The sequence below is a fragment of the Schistocerca americana genome, chromosome 7 (genome assembly GCF_021461395.2).
Source record: "Schistocerca americana isolate TAMUIC-IGC-003095 chromosome 7, iqSchAmer2.1, whole genome shotgun sequence".
NCBI classification, from domain to species: domain Eukaryota; kingdom Metazoa; phylum Arthropoda; class Insecta; order Orthoptera; family Acrididae; genus Schistocerca; species Schistocerca americana.
In genome coordinates this window covers 188,892,023-188,910,463 of record NC_060125.1, presented here as the reverse complement: position 1 = coordinate 188,910,463, position 18,441 = coordinate 188,892,023, and positions in this window count along the sequence as shown.

Here is an 18,441-nt window from a genome sequence, read left to right as displayed (position 1 = left end):
GGCGATAAGTCGTTAGTATCGATGCGCATCAGAGAGGCTTGCCCGCGTCTGTCAATGATGCTAACACCTGTGAGTGGTGCGGACGTTGGCTAGCTGGCGACGGGCAATGGAAGCAGTCGCTTCTGTGGGTGACGACCCAATGGACCCACCGATCTGAAGTTCAACACGATGTCGAATGTGGTCTGCTGTGTGAAGAGGAAGCCTCGGTGGCAGTCACGAAGTGCAATTTGGTTGATGCGGCAGAACCCTGGCACAACCTCCTACGAGCCGAGGACAGCGGATGATATACTAAGTTATGTATCTTTCACTGTCCAGTTGAAAGCTGGTTACGAGGTTCAGAGGCTTCCCATGGTTCCTCGTTGGCTTATCTACTTCATTACGGTTTAGTAACTGTCATAGCATTGAGTGTCCAAAAATTTTAATTCAACAAGCATTACAAAACAGTATCGGTTTGAGATTAACTACGACATTGTGTTAGCGCTTCTAATTATAGGGTACATCAAGAAGAATCGTCCGACTGAAAAAAATCGTAACTAATATGATATTTTAGATATGTGCGTGAACAACGTACTGTTGGAAAGAGCAAACTCTCGACTCTTACATGGTTCCCACTAGCTAGCAGCAGTGTCTACCCACTTCAGTTCTACTAAAAATGGTGTCGGGACGACAGAAAGCTTTTTGTGTTCCATGTTTTGCGTATTGCGGTTCAGTAATAGCTGTTCAGCGTGATTTTCGTATTAAGTATGGTGTGGATCCTCCTAGAGCACACGATGGCATGAATAATTCCGAGAAACAGGTTGTTTGTGTAAAGGCAAATAGCAGGGCAACTCTTCTGGTGACCTGCTGCCTGTACGATCATTGGAAGTTCAGTACGTTACTGTAAATTGCTTCTTGAGAAAATTGTTAATATTTTAAAGTGTTTAATGGTCAGTGTATGTTGTTTAAAAAAGAGTATTTGCTGCAGTCATGTAGTCCCCGTAGTTCTACAGTTGGTGGGCTAGTGCCAGTAAGTTTATCATTATACAGTGTATATCAATTTTAACAAAGTAACTGCTGCAGTGGATTAGTCCACATACATTTCACTTTTGGGAAACTTTTTAAAATAACTGTTACTAAGTGACAAATTGTTAGTAACTTCGTTGGTTAGTAAATTTTTGTTCTAAAAGTCCAAAGGCTTTCACTCAAGTACCTTTTATCCTAGCTTAGCAGCTCTAAGGTACTTCCGTGTTTTCACCCTCAGTGCAAAGGTGGTATAAAAGACCTTCAGGATTTCATGAAGATCGTTTCAGCGCACTCGTCCAAAATGATTCACGTCTGTGAACTATGATCATTCCACTTTCGAACGGTGTTTGCATGCAGTGGTGCAGGTTCTAAAATGAGGTGTAAAGGTACTGCATGCTCTAAGCCAAAATCACAAAACTCAGCAGGGGCCATATGTGCATATTTGCTTGCTCGTCATCAATTGGTTCGTGAGCAACACAAACCATTCCTACCCTGTATGGTTACTGGTGACGACAAATGGTGTCCTTGTGCAAACAGAAGGAAAAGAAAGGATTGGTTGAGCCCAGAAAAAGCAGCAACTGTCCGTATCTGCGTGCATCCACGAAAGGTAATGTTATGCATCTGGCGTTATGTGTATGTGCTGTTTTTATTAAACTTATGGAAGAACGCTACGAACTTACCCTACAACTCAATGTCTACAGGGAGGTCCTTAGCTTTCAGCCATCTACCAAGCTTATGCCTTCGTATGTATCTCGCTCACATGAAACTCAATTTCGTTATAGTCACAATTATGTATCCCAATCCCGTTAGATCGCTGAACCATTTATTTTTCTGTCTTCCATAATGATTCTCATTACGTATCTCATACACTGCTAGATGAGAAGCTCGCAGATCCTGAATGCTTTTCGTACTTGATCTGTGCCATAAGTGAAAATACTTCTCGTTACACAAACAACTGACGTTTACCTTCGAAAATATAATTAGTATACATAAAGCACTTAAAATTGTTTTTACTTTTGTAGTCTAGTTTTTCCTCTCTGTCTCATTACTGTCTTGAACTGCAATCAATACAAAATTCATTATCAGGAAAGCTTTTTTAATTTTTAGTATTTTTTAGAAGCGTTGTTGATATAATATTTTAGTCTTACTTTGAAGTTTGTAGGCGTTCATCTACATTAATGACCAATCGTATATAAACAGCAGCGAATCGAGGATGGTTCCAGTAAATATATTTCTTCCTTCTGTCTATCTGAAAATATCAATTAGATCCGCTGAAAACACTTTCGGGTACAAGGACCCTCGTTGTCTAAGTTCTCTTTTAATTCTGAATTTCTCACTATTGTAATGTTTTATAACAGAAGTTACTGCAAAAAAATTATATGACAACCATCATCGTTCTTACATAGGGAGAATAATAATGCTTCGATCTGAAGGACGGTCATACAGATTTGTTGAAACTGTGTCAGAAGTTTTCTCAGAGTTACTGATCGTAGACAAGGTAGCTGTCAGTACACTTTGCTCTATTCTATGATTTTGTTTATGTCTTGTAAATATTTCTAGCTATGTGTACTGTAATGTTCCCTATTATTATTTTGGATGATGCATGTATCCGTCGTGTAACCGTAAAAGGACTAGCATTATACAAAAGGTGATGAAGATGACCTGTAACCAGTTATATGACTTAAAAACGATTGATACCTACCTTTCTGAGGAAACAATAATGTGGAAAATCTCTGAGGACGTAACCGATTAAGTATCTGATTCTTCAGTGTGTCGATGCTCCGCTTCACGTCGTCGACCAAGGACACGAACTGGTACAACCAGACTATTGTGTGGACGACAAGAAACACGTATCTCGGACTCCATGCTGTCTGCGTGACGGCCCAAGGCACGCTGATAGCTAAGGTCCAAACAGTAAATAGCAAAACGGCCAATGCAAAACAGCTAGCGCCATGTTTCGTGCACAAAGTGCCAGATATGGGTCTGGCTCTCATTTTGGGAAATGAGCCAGCATTTTTTGTTCTTCCGTATCCTGTGCGGATGCTCTTACATAGTAAGAATACTGACGTCAGTTGCATCATTTCCATATCCAAACAGGCAATTAGTTTATAAAAAGTAAATGTTGAATAACAGGTGACAATGTCATTCACGAAGGACATATTTCCACAACAAAAGGCTATGAGCCACACGAAAGATAGAAAAAACCTAGAAGCTCTTTTCTGGCGATGTCTGCAGCGCAGAGGGATAAGGCCAAATGCTCTCCACAGTAGCAGGCTCCAACGTTGATGAAACTCTCGTAATCTGTCTGATGTTTTCTTTCTCCACGCACGTCTGCATACAGGTATATCTTCTGGCAACTTATACGCTCCCGTCTGCATGTCGGTAAGAAGCACAACTGCGCTCTGATGAAAGAACAGCTTCGGAGTAGACCTGTAAAAGGATGAATACAAATCGATATTTCATGTTCCGTAATACGTTTACGCAATAAGCACAATCGAAGCGAAATACGTCAATTTATACTTGTCCGTTGTTTTTCCCTTGAACGATCTTATTTATCGTAGTTTCCATCTTTTTACGGCATGAGGGACGACAGAGTATTCTGGTCGAGATCCATTGTGTAAGAAATAATGCTTGCAGTTAAGAAAAGTGAACAGCTTCGACATTTATCAACTGTGGATTGTATCGGACACTACTTCTGCAGCTGGTGTCAAAGAAGTTCCAATCGATACTTTGATAAATAACGAAACTGTCTCGAAAGGGAGGCGAGTGCTTTGAGAATGGTCTATGTGTAATAGACGACTGGAACTAATGACTACACAGCACTTCGCGCATGAAAGAAAATAACGAAATAACTCATTGCACACTATTATATTGTCGGATTGCTAATGCCACCACTAAAATGTGAATACCACGATGAAAAGGCAGCGCTGTGATGATGAAAATGTAGGCGAAGATCTAGCTCATCATTAAGATGTTAAAATACTAAAGGATAAAACAACTGGAAAAAACTGTTTTGATAGAAGGATCATGGCCAGATGTCACTTGCTGGAATGAAACAATGGTAAAACTGCAGGATTATGGAATTAGAACATCTGATCCATGAAGTATTCTTAACGGAATTGCTGATTTCTAAGTGAAGACTGTTGGTCATTAACACTGGAACACTAGGAAGAACAACAAATTGTTCCTCTAGTGGGTGTACTAGTAGCGAATGAATAAGAGTACTGGCGCAAATTAAAATCACCCACTCCCCTCCCCCTCTAAGGTCAAGGTCGATGCCAAGGTCATTTATCCTCCTCCCACCTCCGCCCTTCCTTCTCACTCCCTCAATCAAAGAAGGCAGGCATAGCCCAGTTATGCTACAATTGCACTGGAGCATGCAGCACCATCCTTTTAAGCATATTTATTTTGTTAAAATAGTGCAGTTTGGTTATTGCAATAATGAACTGTGGTTTGGTAGTGGTAGGAGTAGTGGTAGCATGGTATCATGTCCATTAATTCTCTTCCACCTCTGCTTCAAGAACAAGGTATTTTCTTATGTTTTAGCAGGGATGGCAACAATTTTACTATTTATTTATATAAACAGTTACACTGCATCATGTATTACCCACATGACACAAGAGCTAAAACAGACTGGGACGAGATAAACTCTGCCATATTCTCAGTGAAAGAAGTCAATGCAAGGCAATAGTGCTATGGGCCACCATACCTAATATGACACAACACCAGCTGCTGGAGCAAAAGTGTACAGCCTGGACTAGTGTACAGCCTGGGCTACAACTGACAGGGCCAGGCTGGGAGACACTATGTCAGTGTATTATCTGTGTTCACCAGAGATAAACACTATTAGCACTGGAGACTGATGAATGTAAATAAAGAGTAACAGTTTCTTGCATCCATGAGCTGTGGCCTTCTGCTGCATCTACATTCTTCTCTAATAGAGAATCACCACACACGCAGAGCCATTCTAGACACACTGTTGTATGTGGTGTCAGAAAAACTAATCAAGGTGAAAATGCGCTATGAATGGAAGACATCAGTGTGTACCATTATTCTGCATTGGAGTCATTCTAGCCAGTTACACTGATGAGAAAAAATCGCAACACCAAAAAATAATTAATGTATAGTAAAGATATTGCAGGAATACGTTTGTTGAGGTAGCATTTGTAAATGATTAATACTACAGGATAACAAGTTAATGTAACCGCTATGTAAACCATTGCAAATGTGAATTATTGTTACATTAATAACTGGCATAACCACCAGAATGTTGAAAGAAAGCGTGCAGACTTGTATTGCGTAGTACAGGTGCTGAATGCCAGTTTGTGGGATAGAATATCATGCCTGTGAACTTGGTCGCTCATTACTGGAACGGTTAATGTTGATTGTGGATAATGCTAGAGCTGTCATCTTATGATGTCCCATGTGTGTTCGACTGGAGATAAACCAAGACAAGGCAGACGTCGACACAGCAGGGTGGGTTACAATAACGGTATGTGGGCGGGTACTATCCTGTTGGAAAACGCTCCCTGAAATTATTTTCATGAATGGCAGCATAACAGACTGACATACACGTTTGCAGTCAGCGTGCGTGGGATAACCATGAGAGTAGTCCTGGCGTCACGAAATCGCTGCCCAGACCGTAACTCAAGGTGTAGGTCCAATGTGTCTAGCATGCAGAAAGGTTTGTGCAGGCTCTCCCCTGGCCCCTTCCAACCAACACATGGCCTCACTGACACCGAGACAAGACCAACTTTCATCAGAAACCACAACAGACTTTCACGCTGCCCTCCAGTGAGCTCTTACTTGAGACCACTGAAGTCGCAAATGGCGGTCATTTAGGGTCAGTGTAATGCACACTACAGTGCATCTGGCTTGAAGCTGTTCTTGAAGTACCCGATTTGTAACAGTTCGTTGTGTTATGTAGTTCCAACTGCTGCTCACATTGTTGCTGCAGATACAATAGGATGCACCAGGCCCAAAAGCTAAGAAGGATGATGTCTCCTCTCAGTTGTGTCTGTCAGCACTGATAACTTTAGTTCCACAGAGGTAAAACTATCACATGGTACATTGATTTATTTGATACACATGTATCATAGATCACAAATAAGAGGAAAAGTAAATGGGTCATTCTAGTGGTCATTATGCAGAAGAAATCATTAAATGACAGGAAAAGCATGCAGGTTTTTGTTACAGTTACAGTTATTTTTAAAAATGAGCAGTCACAGATGCTTACCTTGTGCCTAATAGAATTTAGACTGTCATTTCTTTGAATATATGGTCCCAAGAAGTGGGAACTACCAATCAGAGATGGCACCTGATCTGGTCATTATCAGTAGTGTTGTATGTCACTAGGACTAATAAACATGCTAACAAATTTCCTACATGTTTTAGATGGGGTTCGTAGTGATTTAAACCAAAGTAGTAAGTGGTCTAATTGCGTGACATCATTGTGTTCGCCAATGATATCCAGGAGCATATAGTGCATTTACACGAAAATCTATGATAGTTGGGTGCTGCAGTACGACTAACACTCAGCCTGGAAAAGTGCCATTTTGCATAGCTGGAACTGTTGCTAGGTTCACATAGATGGCAACGATGGTTTATGCGCTGACTCGGTGACTTGCTGATGCCATGAGAAACTGCCTGACATCCCCCTACAGAAAAGTAGTAGCGCTCATATCTGGGACTGGCTAATTTCTATAAAAAACTTATCACAAAATTCGCTGAAATTGTGAGAACCTTCGTACACTTATTAAAGAACAGAAAAACTTTACATGGTTTGTAGATTTTGAAACAGGAGTTGTAAGCTTAAAACACATATTGAGCACTAATCCAGGTCCTACTATTCCAGATTACCAAGGACAACTGTCATATATCAGCAATTTGCCTTGGATTGCATATTAAGCCAGGAGGTTGATGGACGAGATCATCCTTTAGTAAATGCGTCGGTGAAGCTCAAAAAGGCAGAGAAAAGTTATTTGTTTACTAAAAAGGAAATGCTAGCACTAACATTTCTGCTGCTGTTTGTACAGATGATGCTTCAAGATAATGCTTGATCACACAGCATTGAAAGGTTTAATGAGACCCAACAAGTCGTTTACTAGATGGGCATATGACTGAGTGAACTCGACTGTGAATTACTAAATCACGGAAATTAATCTCACGAAAATGCAGACACTTGCAAAATATGTGCTTCAGAATGCGGAAAAATGGCAGGAAAATCAGGGTGCTGACCCAGACTGTCAGCAGTTCACAAGGGAACCACAATTCAGCGTATAAGACCAGCTACTGTACAAAAAGCCAAGACGTATTTTGCCCATAGTTGTATGAAATGAGGTAATGAGGCAGGCTCATGATACAGTCCTAGCAAAAAACAGTCGCTGTCGAGTCACATAACGCACAATTACACAAACCGACTGGTGGAAATCACACAAGTAAGATGTCGAGTGATACATGAAAAATTATGTGCGGAACTCTGTCGTCAAGAAATTATATTACAAGGATTACCAGAAGCAGATAAACCACTTCCAATTAATGCAATAGACGAACTTGGAGAAATGTGCTCATACACTAGCAGGGAATCATTATGCGCTAGTTATAATTGGTCATTCTTTATGTTACGTGTACATGATAGCCATACTTTAGTAGTGGGCAGAAAGAGTGGCACAAGCGAAGACTGATCAGTAGATGCTAAAGTTTGAAACATCTGAGACAGTGTGAACCTAGGAATACATTTCACTTCAAATTGGGTAAATCAGTTGCATCGATTATTACGCACTAAGAAACAAGAGTAGTGTGTTACACCATCAGGCAAACAGACGAAAGGAAATGAGATAATCTACTGGCAATACGAGAAACGTTGAGTTAACATGTTAACGGTCAACAAAAACCTTAGGATGCCCGGCTCCCTTATGCAGTAGTGGTATATAAAAAATGCTTGAGAATATGTTGCATGTGGTCGTTTTCAGTCAGAAGTTGACAATTCCTTTTGAGTTATGTAAAGTGCCTCCAGGTAAAGATTTCTATCAGCCATAATTTTTTTTCAAAAGGATAAGAAATACTTGATGACTAGTTACAGAAATGAACACTAGAATTTGAAACAAAAGGAAGGTAAAAATAATTAAAAAACAGGATTACCAAGGTGTTATGTTAGAGAATGGGCGATTTCTAGTCAGCTCTTGCATGGCGAAGGGAAACACTAAGACGACTAAGACGTTAGTTACACATTACCAACGAGCCTACCTAGTAGCTAACATGACGACACCTTCTAAGTACTATTAAATTAACGCTGATAACACGCATCACAGCAGTAGTGAACGAAGGCTGTGTCCTCAATCCCTGCACCCATTTCGAGCACCTGCTTCAGAAGGGTGCCTGGAAAAGAGGAGAAGAAGGATAAGATCAAGCGAAAGAAACAGGAATCTCCAATAGTTTTTCGACCTACCCATATGTCTTAACGTCACGAAGAATATCCTAAAGAAGTAGTTCCAGATAAAATACAATTCTTCCAAAGGTAAGGATCACATTGTTCAAATCCATGGTAAACATAGTGGTCATCATTTTTGCTCACGACAAGCAATCACATTATAGTAGTGCGCAGCATATAAAAACACACAGAGACAAGGATTATTGACCAATGGTATTTATTGTGATATTACTGGATCAGCCTTCCAGCTATCTACCACCATCACTGGAATTACCACCCTAAATATCACCCAAAGATTATTTACCTATCCAGCCTGCCCTCTGAGATCCTACCTGCACAAAGCCTGATATACTTGCACAATACTTAAAACTCGACTCTGCTCACCGCCATTAGATCTGATGTAAGCTCCGCAGAATGGTACATATTAATGGAACACCAATTAGATCCCATGCAAAAGTAAGCAAAAAGTAAGTGTTGGTGCCGAATGCTGTTGAAACAGCAAAGAAAGTGTAAGGAGTGTAAAGGGCCAATTGACACTCAATGTGAAGTAAGGGGGATAAAGTCTTAATAACTGAAGTATATCAGTGCTTATTTGCAGCTAGCTTACAACAAGAATACAGAGAGCTGGATTTTCTTGAAGGCAAAGAAGTGTAACTCCATAGAACACAGCCAGAGTCAAGAGTCGTAACTAGGGCACATTCATGGCCATCAGTCGCAGTTAACAACATGCATGCCTCAGAAACCACAGCATTAACGAAAAATTTCCACGCCAAACTTCCATGACTCAATAACCGGTTCTGGGACACTGACCTACTTACAAGAGGCTTCTGTGGCGTGACTCACTTCTGTTGAGCCGCAATTAGGCTGAGATTAATGGCTGTTGTTCCAATCTCTTCTGCATGAGCCAGAAATGCAACATGTTCCATATTGTCAGACCTAGACAGCTGTAATGAAACCTCCTGGGGCCAGCCTGTTGTTGACTGACTGAGCGGAATTATGATTTCCAGTCTGTGCCACTTAGTACCGTACTAATGACGCTGCTGCCACCACTGTAGCCAGACCTATAACCTCCGACCTCTGCCTAACCACCCTGGCATTTGGACGGTCTCAGGCGCTGAAGTCATGGACTGTGCAGCTGGTCCCGTTGGAGGTTCGAGTCCTCCCTTGGGCACGGGTGTGTGTGTTTGTCCTTAGCATAATTTAGGTAGTGTGTAAGCTTAGGGACTGGTGACCTTAGCAGTTAAGTCCTATAAGATCTCACACAGATTTGAAAATTTTTTTGCACTCTACTCAAAATGGTTCAAATGGCTCTGAGCACTATGGGACTTAACATCTGAGGTCATCAGTCCCCTAGAACTTAGAACTACTTAAACCTAACTAACCTAAGGACATCACCAAATCCATGCCCGAGGCATTGTCTGCTACTGATGTGCGGATTAGCAACGACAGCAGCTAAAACACCTACTTGGGCATCATCGTTTGTTGCATGTCGTGGTTGACGTTTCACATGTGGCTGAATACTTCCTGTTTCGTTAAATAACGTAACTATCCGGCCAACGGTCCGGACACTTGAATGATGTCGACCAGGATACCGAGCAGCATACATAGCACTCGCCCGTTGGGTTCAAAATGGTTCAAATGGCTCTGAGCACAATGCGAGTTAACTTTTGAGGTCATCAGTCACCAAGAACTTAGAACTGATTAAACCTAACTAACCTAAGGACATCACACACATCCATGCCCGAGGCAGGATTCGAACCAGCAACCGTAGCGGTCCCGCGGTTCCAGACTGAAGCGCCTATAACCGCTCGGCCACAGTGGCCGGCCGACATTCAACCACCTCACATATCTCTGATGGTATGGTAAGAGTTAAGGACTCCTTTGCCCTGCACCACTGGGTTGGGATGCAGCTCCCAATATTCTGGTTGACAGCAGCTGATGCCTGGCCATCCAGTTACGGGCCAATAATGAGAGACTTCCCTTGATACAGTAGCACCAGCAATAGAGAAATACCTGTCATACCAATGACAGGTCTTGGTTGGGAGTTGAACACACTACACTTCGTGTCAGTATAATTACCACACTCGCCAGGGATCAATATTAGAAACATCGGAGATCAACCTATGTAGATAGATGGTAGTAAAGATTTCTGCTATCCATGTCTTCTTCTGCTGCACCCATATCCATCTGTGGTAGAGAATAGTTACCGACACCAAGCCACGCTAAATTCAAAATTAAACAGTGATAGGAAAAAAAATCTCAACACCAAGAAGGAGTTGTGCATCATATACGAAACTTGGTAGGTATGTTCCGTTATCTGGAAGATGACGTCTATTTATATATCACGTTAGTCGTTTAAAAGTGGCTGCAGTACCACCACAGTGAGGCTGTTTTTTGCTGTAAATGCACTCTGCAACAGCCGTGAACGCTAGTTACCTTTGAGATTGGACTTAGAGAGCGGATGCTAGTCAAGAATGTCTTTAAAGCGGCAAAGACACAACTATCGTCGCCTCACTCAGTTTGAACAAATTCGTGTAAGAGCACTACGAGAAGCTGGATATTCCTTCTGCGGTATTCTTGAAAGATTTGACAGGAGTTTAGCAATACTATGCATGACTGCTGGCAATGGTTGTCACTTAAATCGACGGTAGAAGAGGAGGAAGACCATGGTGTTCGGTGTATGGTTGTGGCGCATCGTACAGCATTTGCAGCAGCAGTTTGTGCATCAGGTGGCACTAGAGTCAGAGAAAGAACTGCCAGCCGGGGTGGCCGAGCGGTTCTAGGCACTACAGTCTGGCACCACGCGACCGCTACGGTCGCAGGTTCGAATCCTGCCTCGGGCATAGATGTGTGTGATGTCCTTAGTTTAGTTAGGTTTAACTAGTTCTAAGTTCTAGGGGACTGATGACCTCAGAAGTTAAGTCCCATAGTGCTCAGAGCCATTTAGAGAAAGAACTCTTAAGAATCGTTTACTTGAGGGAGATCTCCGAGTCAGAAGCCCTTCAGTGTGCATTCCACTGACCACAAACCAGTGCCATGTGCGACTTCTGTGGTGTCAAGCAAGAGGTCACTGGACGGCAGAGTGGAGATCTGTTGTGTTCTCTGAGGAAACCTGTTTCCGCCTCGGTGTTAGTCATGACCATGCACTGGTTAGGATGCCAGTATAGCGCCTGGCATCCAGCCTATATGCGTGCTACACACACTGGACCTTCACCTGAAGTTATGGCCTGGGGCGCAATTTTGCATGACAGCAGGAATACTCTCGTATTTATCCCATGCGTTACCTAGTCGCTAATTTCTACGACTATCTGGTGATTCGTCCAGCTGTGCTGCTATTCATGGACAACATTTCAGGAGTCGTTTTCCAACTGGATAACGCTCGCCGTCACAGCGCTGTTGTAACCTAACGTGCTCTCTGGAGTGTCAACACGGTGTCTTCTCTTGCTCGATCACCAGATCTGTCTCCAATGGAGCACGTATCGGACATAATCTGACAATAATTCCAGTGTCACTCTCAAACTGCATTAATCGTCACTGTGTTGACAGACCAAGTTCAACAGGTATGGAACTCCATAGCACAAACTGACATTCGGCACCTCTAGAGTACGAAGCAGGCAGATTTTCATGTTTATATTCGATATTCTGGCAGTTACACAGGTGTTTAATGTACCAGCATTTTACACTTCCAGTGGCTTATCTCACACCTACATGAACGTGTTATCTTGCAATGTTAATCGCGAAATGTCATTACATAATTTTTTTGGTGCTGTGATTTTTTCATCAGTCTACATACGTTGTGGATTACTACAGAGAAAGTGGATGATGGTAGCAAGTTAACTCAGCTTTCGATTATAGTGTATTATGAAGTTCAGGATGATGAATTATGAATCTAAGTCTTCTTGAAATCTTTCACACTGAAATTTCTTACAAGATGAATTCAGAGCACAGTTGCAAGAAGGTGCAAATGGGTAGGTGTAAAAATAAAGAACAGAGATAAAGAGTTTAATAACTTATGTTTAGTTTCAACTAACAATAGATGCGATTTTTCACTTAATGATTCATATATTTCAACAAAAGTAACAGTAAAAAGTGTTTAACAGTACACACACTATATTTTCGATTTCGGTATACAAAAAGAAAGCCTTATATTTGCTGCATGTTTTCTTCATTACGCTGAACACTTGAGGAAAAATATTCCCACTCATAAAAGACAAGAATTTATTTATTAATCCAGAATGAGATTTTCACTCTGCAGCGGAGTGTGCGCTGATATGAAACTTCCTGGCAGATTAAAACTGTGTGCCGGACCGAGACTCGAACTCGGGACCTTTGCCTTTCGCGGAAAAGTGCTCTACCAACTGAGCTACCCAAGCACTACTCACGTACCGCCTCACAGCTTTACTTCAGCGGGAGGCAAAGGTCCCCAGTTCGAGTCTCAGTCCGGCACACAGTTTTAATCGGCCAGGAAGTTTCAGAATTTATTAATATTTTATACAAACGCCTTTCAGCTTTACAATAACACAGTATAGGCATTAAAAATTTTTTGAAAAAAATTTAAATATTCATAAATTACACGAAGACCGATTTCTCCATTTGTGACAATGTCAGACATTGCGAAAAACCAGAATGTATGTGATGAAAAAACCACCACCGTGACATTATTCCATAGAAAATCATGTTTGAGAGAGACATTTCACTTAGTAGTACCTACATTTTAGTAAAAAGAAAAACAAACATAACTTGAGATCAGCAGTAAGAAAAAAATTCATATATGAATCCTAATATCTATATAACATGCTGTTCAACAGCTGCTGTTAACACCCATTGAGAGCATAATGTGTGGACAGTTCTGCAGAATTTCATACTTTTCAGCAAGTAGTCCATCTGATTATCCACATAGTGAAATACAGGTGCAAAATGGACGGTGTTGAAGTTTATTGCATATATAATACACCGTGCTAAACTGAATCATCTTATCTCTGGCGCGAAATGATAAGCAGATTACTAATGAGATCACCACACACTGTGATCCATAATATCGTGAAATCAAAGAGAAAAAGGTTATGAGATTAAGGGACTAATAAGCTGATGGAATAGATTAATTAGAGCGGTAAAAAATGAGTTTTTGATTTTATTTCTGTACCTTTTCTACATAAAATCACAAATCTCAGGTCAGTTTGACTGGACTGGACAAAACTCAGTTATTAAGGGGAAACAGGGAGGAATAAATCATACAACCATTCTTCAGAGTCATCTGTCATGTGATGACGTGAGCTGCAGATGCTGGGTTGAGACGATGTGCCGCCTCAGAGTTATATGGGGGCGAGTCGGTCATCTGTTGTGCTCCACGGCATTCCGGGGAGGCTCAGGAATGGTCTCCACGTTGACTGCTGGCCATATGGTATTGTAGCCTTAGCAGTGATATCATGGCGTCTGGCGGCATATGCTAGGCGGGGAATTGTGATGCCCAGTCGAGTGCTTCATTCCCAAGCACTAGCTCATAAGTATTCGTCCATTTAACACGAAACAGGAGAGGCGTCACAATGTGGCGATGAACGTCAGGATGGGAATAAGGATCAGGTTGAATGTCAGCAGATTAAGTAAGCGATGGATGGAAAGTCTCCATCTCCTCTTACTTCTGCGATCTCTCGCTGCCTACGTCTTCACTTTTTGGCGTTAGGAACTTGCTTATTCTGTATAAGAAATGGTAGTAAATAATAATAGTGACGCTGCAGTTGTTGGTTGGTAATATTTACTGGCAAAATGCAACCTAACACTAGATTGCGTACTTACGGCTATCCTGCGTGGCCATTTTTCAATATGACTTAAAAAGAGAAAGAGAGATTATTAATTGATCACCAATGCGTCGGTTCTCGATTGTGTTCAGGAGACGTACGGATTTATTATGCGAAGGGGTTTTCTTAACTGACTTTTGACCCGGATTGCCTTCACGCAACCCGAATCTTCGATGAAAATACCCAAGGGACCTATTTGATTATAAAAATGGAAATGAAAGCAAATTAGTGGGATTTCGTAAGAGAAAGATTAACAGATCGGAAGTTGAACACATTAATAGTCTCCCAAATACAATCGAGATATTTCGATAAAGAGCGAACCTGTAACAAAGCTCATACACAATTTGAACATTATTTTTGGTTAGTGAAAGAAAAGAATAAGAAGAAAATTACTGCTTCGTAAAGTATTAATATATTTTGAACAAATTGGCTTTAAACTTCTAGACATTGACAAATATACAATAAATACATGACTTACATCTGATATTTCTTTTGTACATGGCGCAGTCCAATAATCGCTGCTTTATCATTCCGTTCCTTCTTAAAATTAAATGTCCTTGCGTGCGCGTAAGTGTATCTTCACCCGAGCCACCGAAACGTTTGTTCGTCGTTTCACATACGTTTACACAAAATAAAAAATACAACTTGTAGCAATGCTATGTAGTAAGTATTAACATGTCGGCGACTAAAAGTACAAGGATACTAAAGTCTCTAGAATATTTCTTAAAAGAAGATAGATTGTTCTTTCTTCTGTTTCGCAGCTTCTTGTTATCAAGCGCTGCGGCAATGATTTTAAATATCTGTGCCCAGCGTGTCATAGTGTTTATATCGAGTATTTAAACGCTGGACGGGCGTCTTGGTATAGGCGCACATTATAAAAAGATTTCGTCTCTTTACTCTCGCGCTGTAATGCTAAGCTTCTTTACGAACTACAGCTCGTTGATTGTCCTTTTCTTTTAAGACAAATATCTCATATACCTAGTATCTGAAATCCAATAATATTACAACTTCTATCACTCTCCTTAGTTCACAGACACCTTGAATTTTTTCCCCTGTCAGCGCTGTCGCTGACGGACTAAATCTCCAATGCCAGCCAATAACTCATCGCCGTTTCGTGACCAGGCCTCCCAGTGCAAGATGAAAATTTTCTATCTCGCTGGGCTGGTGTGTGACTCGAGAACTGTTCTCTTTCTCACTTGTTAGCTGTCGAAGCTGTTCCCAGTATTTGTCGCACATTTTTGCAATGTTCTTCAGCATTCCTTAGTTGCGGTGAAAGCAAGCACACAACACTTCTTTGTAACGGCTATCTGTGCGTGAGACCTGTACAGCTTTTTGTTTATGCTTCGTCTGACAATCTGTTGGCGTTTATGATTTATAAGAAAATTGTAACTTGTTCGATGTTTCTTCCTATTCCCTTTTCCATAAGCTTGAACGGTTTGTATCTGTCGTAGTTCAGTATATCTGAGTAGTTAAATGTAGTTAGTAGAAGGATGGCCTGAAATGAAACACAATACAATAATTTTCTTTGTGGTTAATCATAATAACTGAAAATAAAGTGAACTATGTTAAATGGATACCAACAACTAAATAGAACCTATTCTATTATCCATAGATACAACTTTCATGTCACTACATACCTTCATAACGTAATATATACAAAGCTTGCGATCTCACTTATAAGATATTTAGATGTATCTGAAGCTTATATGTTATTTATTTAAAAAATACTGTAGTGTTTAAATGTCAGACAGTATATTCCTGTTCAATCAGTATTTTATTACAGCTTGGGAAACATGTGTGATAAACGTAGTGTCGAGTTTCGTTTTTTTTTTCAAGCATGGGGGTACTCAGCGCCATAAAGGTGTACAGGCTCACATTACCTTGAGAGAAGCTGTTTTTTGGACGGTATAAATACTGAAGCTTCATGTCTAGTTCCGCTCTACCTACGGAAGCTCACAGACACTTAGCTGGAGCAGGTAGGTGGACCCAGTTGCTGTCACGTCTTCGTATGAAACATTTGTATAACGACTGGAATTCACGATATCCAGTGGTTTTATGGCGCTATACGATAAGTTCGTTTATTTGGATAAAAGCGTATGGGGCCGGAAGATGGCAAAATGATTTGCCGAAATTAGCTGCTTTCAGAATGAAATAAAATTCCTTGAAATATATGGCTGTTGGTGAAGTTTACTGACGTTGAAAGCATGAAGTAGAAGTGATGACAGATGATGAAAGAGATAACACAGCTGTTATTCTGTCGGCAGTGACTCGTTGGCTTGTCGGTGAAGGAAGTAACTTAACTCTTTTGTCCTCTCTGAGTTTGTCCTTATCAAAACTACTGTTATGTCGTCCAAATCTTTGGCTTGTCAGTGGAGAAACTGATCGAACACTTTTCTGCTCCCTGAGACAGTCCCCTAATCCGCAGGTATGCTGCTTTCCATTCAAGTGTGATTACATGAAACAACTAATAGAGTGTATCCTCTACAAAAAATACGTGCTGTGTATTACTTTTTTCCATCCTCTCCTAGCACGACATTGTCCCATATGTATTTACTCCTTCGTTTCAGAAAAACAATTAAAATTTTTTAGACATTTGAAACATTTAAGATTTTTACGCTTACCTTTAGTGTCAGTATTCACCAGATACTCACCCAATTTCCTCACTCAACATTTACAGTCTCTTACAATTATTTCACATATTATTTTGTTATTTTGCACATATGATAATGTATAGACTACACAATTTGTGTAATATTATTCTATTCTGTCGAACTGATGACAAATATAATATCCTTAGCCTTTAACAAGTATTAGTGAAACTGTAGATATCTAGCTTTCACGTTACATTACCACATCTCATGTCCATTATTTTCTTGTGTTTACTCCTTCAATACACATTGTTTTTTGCTCTGTTTTCTAATTGTTGGATGTATAGCTTTATGCATTTTGTCTTCTTTTTCACACATATACTTATCAATACTCCTATTACTTTTGTGTAAGACTGTAAAAGAATTTCTTAAATATTAATTGCTATTTTTCTTAGCAAGAGAATACTGCATACGTTTTATTTGGTAGTGTGAGGGGTGATGAAAGGTTGTTAAATTATTAGAAGTTCCCGTATGTTTGTGATATTTATCCCAGCATACATATTTTCGGTGTACATGTATGAAGGCGATTCCCTGGATTCCAAATTTTATATCATTGTCAACTAACCTACATGTGTGGGCAGGCTCTTCTATGTTAAGCATTGGATGAAGCAGGGTGTTTGATGGTTTGGGGCATGCTTTTGGAGCATAGCTGCTGGGGCTTGGCATTTATTAAAGAACATAATATCTGGCTATGGATTAGCAAGCAACAGCATTGCAGAAAGTTGTATGTCAGAGGTAGATAATATTTTGGGTTTTGCTTTGTGAATTTTGTAACTCACATGGTTTGAGTATTACAGTACTGTTGTTTCACATATCTCATAAATGCACAAACTAAAAAAAGAAACACATCACTCTTCTCCTCTCATTCTCTTAAAGTAGTCACTGTAAAAAAATGTTTTACTTAAAAGTTTTAACATCATAAAATTTTTCTTCAGTATTCAAAGTTATGATTGTTTACAATAAAGATAAGCAATATGAAACTTCCTGGCAGATTAAAACTGTGTGCCCGACCGAGACTCGAACTCGGGACTTTTGCCTTTCGCGGGCAAGTGCTCTACCAACTGAACTACCGAAGCACGACTCAGGCCTGGTACTCACAGCTTTACTTCTGCCAGTACCTCGTCTCCTACCTTCCAAACTTTACAGAAGCTCTCCTGCGAACCTCGCAGTTTGGCCTCTTCCCACAAACAACCCAACCCAACCCAACACCATAGTCAGTCGTATCAACATCCACATTTTAGTACACAATGTCAGTGTTCCCCAATACTACATTTGTTATGTGTGGTTAATGACTTTTTAAACATGAGGAAATTGTAGGCAGAATGTTTTTGTAACTGCACGTGTAACCTGCAGAGACCCTGTGCCCAGGGACCATAGAGGAGGCGATCGATAACAGGAAACGAGATGAGGTGGGTGCAATAAATTCTCAGTGCAATGACCTGGCCATGACAGTGATTCTGGGAAACAGTGTTCAGTATTATTACCTACAGAGGGACTTCTGGCTGAAGATCTCTTCTCCTTCCACTAGTGATTCGCATAGAATGGTGCTGGTTCACAAAACATTTTA